The sequence below is a fragment of the Nansenia antarctica genome (assembly GCF_963989245.1).
Source record: "Nansenia antarctica genome assembly, chromosome: 13".
NCBI classification, from domain to species: Eukaryota; Metazoa; Chordata; class Actinopteri; order Argentiniformes; family Microstomatidae; genus Nansenia; species Nansenia antarctica.
In genome coordinates this window covers 32,432,190-32,437,189 of record NC_137683.1, presented here as the reverse complement: position 1 = coordinate 32,437,189, position 5,000 = coordinate 32,432,190, and the positions used below count along the sequence as shown (strand labels likewise).

At 44.9% G+C, this 5,000-nt stretch overlaps 1 long non-coding RNA gene across 1 annotated transcript; it reads left to right on the top strand.

Moving 5' to 3' along the window:
• The first annotated feature begins 970 nt into the window (after positions 1-970).
• LOC308169099 lies at positions 971-1,765 on the top strand. The gene is made up of 3 exons (XR_013937742.1): positions 971-1,105; positions 1,280-1,308; positions 1,640-1,765. It is a non-coding gene; the product is annotated as an uncharacterized lncRNA (long non-coding RNA).
• The last annotated feature ends 3,235 nt before the right edge of the window (positions 1,766-5,000 follow it).

Here is a 5,000-nt window from a genome sequence, read left to right as displayed (position 1 = left end):
TACAGGCAGCATGATTGCATTGCGCTTCACCAGGACTTGGCTGGAATTCATGCACACACAATGATCTCTCTCGTGGTGTAACGTTAGTGCTGCTTGGCTGTGGACTCTATAGCTAACGTTAGATGGGGGTGTTCTGCATTTTGTTGCTAGCTAGCAAGTTGAGGTATCACTGTCACTGACATAAATGCAATACCAACAATGGGTGTTAATAATACTTTTTATTTGGAAAAAAAAGATATAAAAAAAAAATCTACACTAGCCTAGTTCAGAACTAATGAATGCTTTTTATTGCATGGAGAAATAAAACTCATGCAGTCTGCAACCCAATAATGTTGTCTTGCAACCTTCCATTTGAAATGACTGGGCTTCTGGTGTAACATAATGCAATCATGCAGCCTGTGTGTACATGTAAATGAGAACTTTGCTGATTTTGACAACCAGTTAGTTTACTTCTCTGTCCATGTCTTGTTGAACCAGGTTGAGCTGCTGCTGCCCTCCCCAGAAAAGCAGAGTGTCAGGGAAAGAGAGGAAAAGGAGAGAGAAAAAGATGAAACAGAGGAAACAGAGTGCCACGTTCAGGACTTCAATTACTTTGCCTGTCCTGAGCCTTCCATGCTAGATCACTTTTTAGATTAGGTCGAATAGATTTTTAGATTATTAGTCTTTCAGACTGCCAGCATGTTGATCGGCGGTGTCGGACCGATTGTGTTGGGCCGGTCTGAGCCACATGGCAGGGCCTAATTTTTGTCCCAGTCCAGCCCTGCTTACCCTGCTCTAACACACAGTGTGTGTGTGTGTGTGTGTGTGTGTGTGTGTGTGTGTGTGTGTGTCTGGAGGGAGGGGGAGGAGTTTAGAACACCTGTGATAGGTGGTCAGTAGAGAGGGGGAGGAGTTCAGGTCCAGTTCAAAGGTCAGTTTAGTCGTTTCCACCCTCAACGAGTTCTAACAAGGATTGTTGCTGGTTGGTGTTGTTAGAATGTAGTTTAGATATTCGTGTTCCAGACATGTTTGTGTGAGGTACATATTCCCTCCATCCCTGGGAGATTGTGTTGGATTTAAACGGACCATTTCTCCTGTGGAGTGGAGGCTGTGAACACTAGTCAAGGTGAGAGGACATTTCTATGTTTCTGAAACAAAACATAACGTTGCTCTTAATGAAACAGGACCACAGAGGGATACATACACACAATCTATGTGTGTGTTTGAAAGAAAGAAACGTGATGAGAAATAGACGGTGGAATGATATGAATCGTAATTATTTTATGACTCTTTTACGCAGGAAAATGGCGGAAGAGTCCGGAGTTCCTGGTAAGTCTTCACGTTACTGTCTCAGATGTGATTGGCTGATTCAATTGATTGAAAGAGGGGATGAGGGTTGCTGTTAGTCTGTGTTTGCTGTAGTGTGAGAGAGTGTGTGTGTGTGCGTGTGTGTTTGTGTGTGTGTGTGTGTGCGCGTGTGTGCGTGTGTGTTTGTGTGTCTGTGTGCGTGTGCGCGTGCGAGTGCGCGTGTGCGAGTGCGAGCGTGTGCGTGAGAGAGTGTGTGTGTGTGTGTGTGTGTGTTCACCATGTATTGGTGTGAAACATGTCACCAGTGTTTCCTTCACCCTGACATGTCACTTTACTCTCACCTGCCCTGAAGACTGGGTGCCTAAACCAGGTGATGATGTCACCCTCCGCTGTCACCTCTCCTCTGAGACCAGCGCTGTTGCCATGACGATCAGGTGGTTCTGGGGGACAGAGTGTGTTTACCTGTATAAGAACGGCCAGGTGACAGAGGGGGGGGGGAAATGGGAGGGCAGAGTGAGTCTGAACACCCAGGAGCTGCAGAGAGGCGACGTGTCCCTGAGGCTGAGAGGCTACGGGTGGGAGGGTGATGAAGGAGTCTACATCTGTCAGGTCAGCCATGGAGGACAGAAGGAGGAGGCTGCTGTGGCATTAGGCTGGGGAGGTAAGGGTCCAGAGTGAGAGTGTGTGTGTTTGTGTGTGTGTGTGTATGAATGTATGTGTGTGTGTGTGTTTGTGTGTGAGAATGTATGTGTGTGTGTGTGTGTGTGTGTTTGTGTGTGTTTGTGTGTGAGTGTGTATGAATGTATGTGTGTGTGTGTGTGTGTGTTTGTGTGTGAGAATGTATGTGTGTGTGTGTGTGTGTGTTTGTGTGTGTTTGTGTGTGAGTGTGTGTGAATGTATGTGTGTGTGTGTGTGTGTTTGTGTGTGTGTGTGTTTGTGTGTGTGTGTGTGTTTGTGTGTGAGTGTGTGTGTGTGTGTGTGTGTGTGTGTGTGTGTGTGTGTGTGTGTGTGTGTGTGTCTGTGAATGTAAGTGTGTGTGAGTGTGTGTCCCTCCATCTAACATCTCTCCCTCTCTCCCTCCCTCCCTCCATCTAACATCTCTCCCTCTCTCCCTCCCTCCCTCCATCTAACATCTCTCCCTCTCTCCCTCCCTCCCTCCATCTAACATCTCTCCCTCCCTCCCTCCCTCCATCTAACATCTCTCCCTCCCTCCATCTAACATCTCTCCCTCTCTCCCTCCCTCCCTCCATCTAACATCTCTCCCTCCCTCCATCTAACATCTCTCCCTCCCTCCATCTAACATCTCTCCCTCCCTCCCTCTCTCCCTCCCTGCCTCCCTCTCTCCCTCCCTCCCCCCTCCCTCCATCTAATGTCCCTCCCTCCATCCAACATCTCTCCCTCCCTTCCTCCCTCCATCTAACGTCTCTCCCTCCCTCCCTCCATCTAAACTCCCTCCTTTTACCCTCCCCCATCCTCCTTCCCTCTACCATTCCTCCTTCATTCCATCCCTCCATGCCGTGTGTGTGTGTGTGTGTGTGTGTGTGTGTGTGTGTGACAGTGAGTGAGTGAGTGAGTGTGTGTGTGTGTGTGTGTGTGCGTGTGTGTGTCTGTGTCTGAGAATTTATGTGTGTGTGTGTGTGACTGTGAATTTATGTGTGTGTGTGTGTGTGAATTTATGTGTGTGTGTGTGTGTGTGTGTGTGTGTGTGTGTGTGCGCGTGTGTGTGTGTGTGTGTGTGTGTTGTGGTATCCCTCTCACTGAGACCGGGGGAAAGTGCACACACCAGCCAGAGACGGAGACACCAAACAGGAGGAACAGTTAGACACTCTAGAACAGTTAGCCACTCTAGTAACAGTTAGCCACTCTAGAACAGTTAGCCACTCTAGTAACAGTTAGCCACTCTAGAACAGTTAGCCACTCTAGAACAGTTAGACACTCTAGTAACAGTTAGCCACTCTAGTAACAATTAGACACTCTAGTAACAGTTAGCCACTCTAGTAACAGTTAGACACTCTAGAACAGTTAGCCACTCTAGAACAGTTAGACACTCTAGTAACAGTTAGCCACTCTAGTAACAATTAGACACTCTAGTAACAGTTAGCCACTCTAGAACAGTTAGCCACTCTAGTAACAGTTAGTCACTCTAGAACAGTTAGCCACTCTAGTAACAGTTAGTCACTCTAGAACAGTTAGCCACTCTAGTAACAGTTAGTCACTCTAGAACAGTTAGCCACTCTAGTAACAGTTAGCCACTCTAGAAACAGTTAGACACTCTAGTAACAGTTAGCCACTCTAGTAACAGTTAGCCACTCTAGAACAGTTAGCCACTCTAGAACAGTTAGCCACTCTAGTAACAGTTAGCCACTCTAGTAACAGTTAGCCACTCTAGTAACAGTTAGCCACTCTAGTAACAGTTAGACACTCTAGAACAGTTAGACACTCTAGAACAGTTAGCCACTCTAGTAACAGTTAGACACTCTAGTAACAGTTAGTCACTCTAGTAACAGTTAGACACTCTAGAACAGTTAGACACTCTAGTAACAGTTAGACACTCTAGAACAGTTAGACACTCTAGAACAGTTAGCCACTCTAGTAACAGTTAGACACTCTAGTAACAGTTAGCCACTCTAGAACAGTTAGCCACTCTAGTAACAGTTAGTCACTCTAGTAACAGTTAGACACTCTAGTAACAGTTAGTCACTCTCGTAACAGTTAGTCACTCTAGTAACAGTTAGTCACTCTAGTAACAGTTAGTCACTCTAGTAACAGTTAGACACTCTAGTAACAGTTAGACACTCTAGTAACAGTTAGACACTCTAGAACAGTTAGCCACTCTAGTAACAGTTAGACACTCTAGTAACAGTTAGACACTCTAGTAACAGTTAGACACTCTAGTAACAGTTAGACACTCTAGAACAGTTAGCCACTCTAGTAACAGTTAACCACTCTAGTAACAGTTAGACACTCTAGTAACAGTTAGACACTCTAGTAACAGTTAGATACTCTAGAACAGTTAGACACTCTAGTAACAGTTAGACACTCTAGTAACAGTTAGACACTCTAGTAACAGTTAGACACTCTAGAACAGTTAGCCACTCTAGTAACAGTTAGACACTCTAGTAACAGTTAAACACTCTAGTAACAGTTAGTCACTCTCGTAACAGTTAGTCACTCTAGTAACAGTTAGTCACTCTAGTAACAGTTAGACACTCTAGTAACAGTTAGACACTCTAGAACAGTTAGACACTCTAGTAACAGTTAGTCACTCTAGAACAGTTAGCCACTCTAGTAACAGTTAGTCACTCTAGAACAGTTAGACACTCTAGTAACAGTTAGACACTCTAGTAACAGTTAGACACTCTAGAACAGTTAGACACTCTAGTAACAGTTAGACACTCTAGAACAGTTAGACACTCTAGTAACAGTTACACACTCTAGAACAGTTAGACACTCTAGTAACAGTTAGTCACTCTAGAACAGTTAGACACTCTAGTAACAGTTAGCCACTCTAGTAACAGTTAGTCACTCTAGTAACAGTTAGTCACTCTAGTAACAGTTAGTCACTCTAGTAACAGTTAGTCACTCTAGTAACAGTTAGACACTCTAGAACAGTTAGACACTCTAGTAACAGTTAGTCACTCTAGTAACAGTTAACCACTCTAGTAACAGTTAGACAGTCTAGAACAGTTAGCCACTCTAGAACAGTTAGCCAC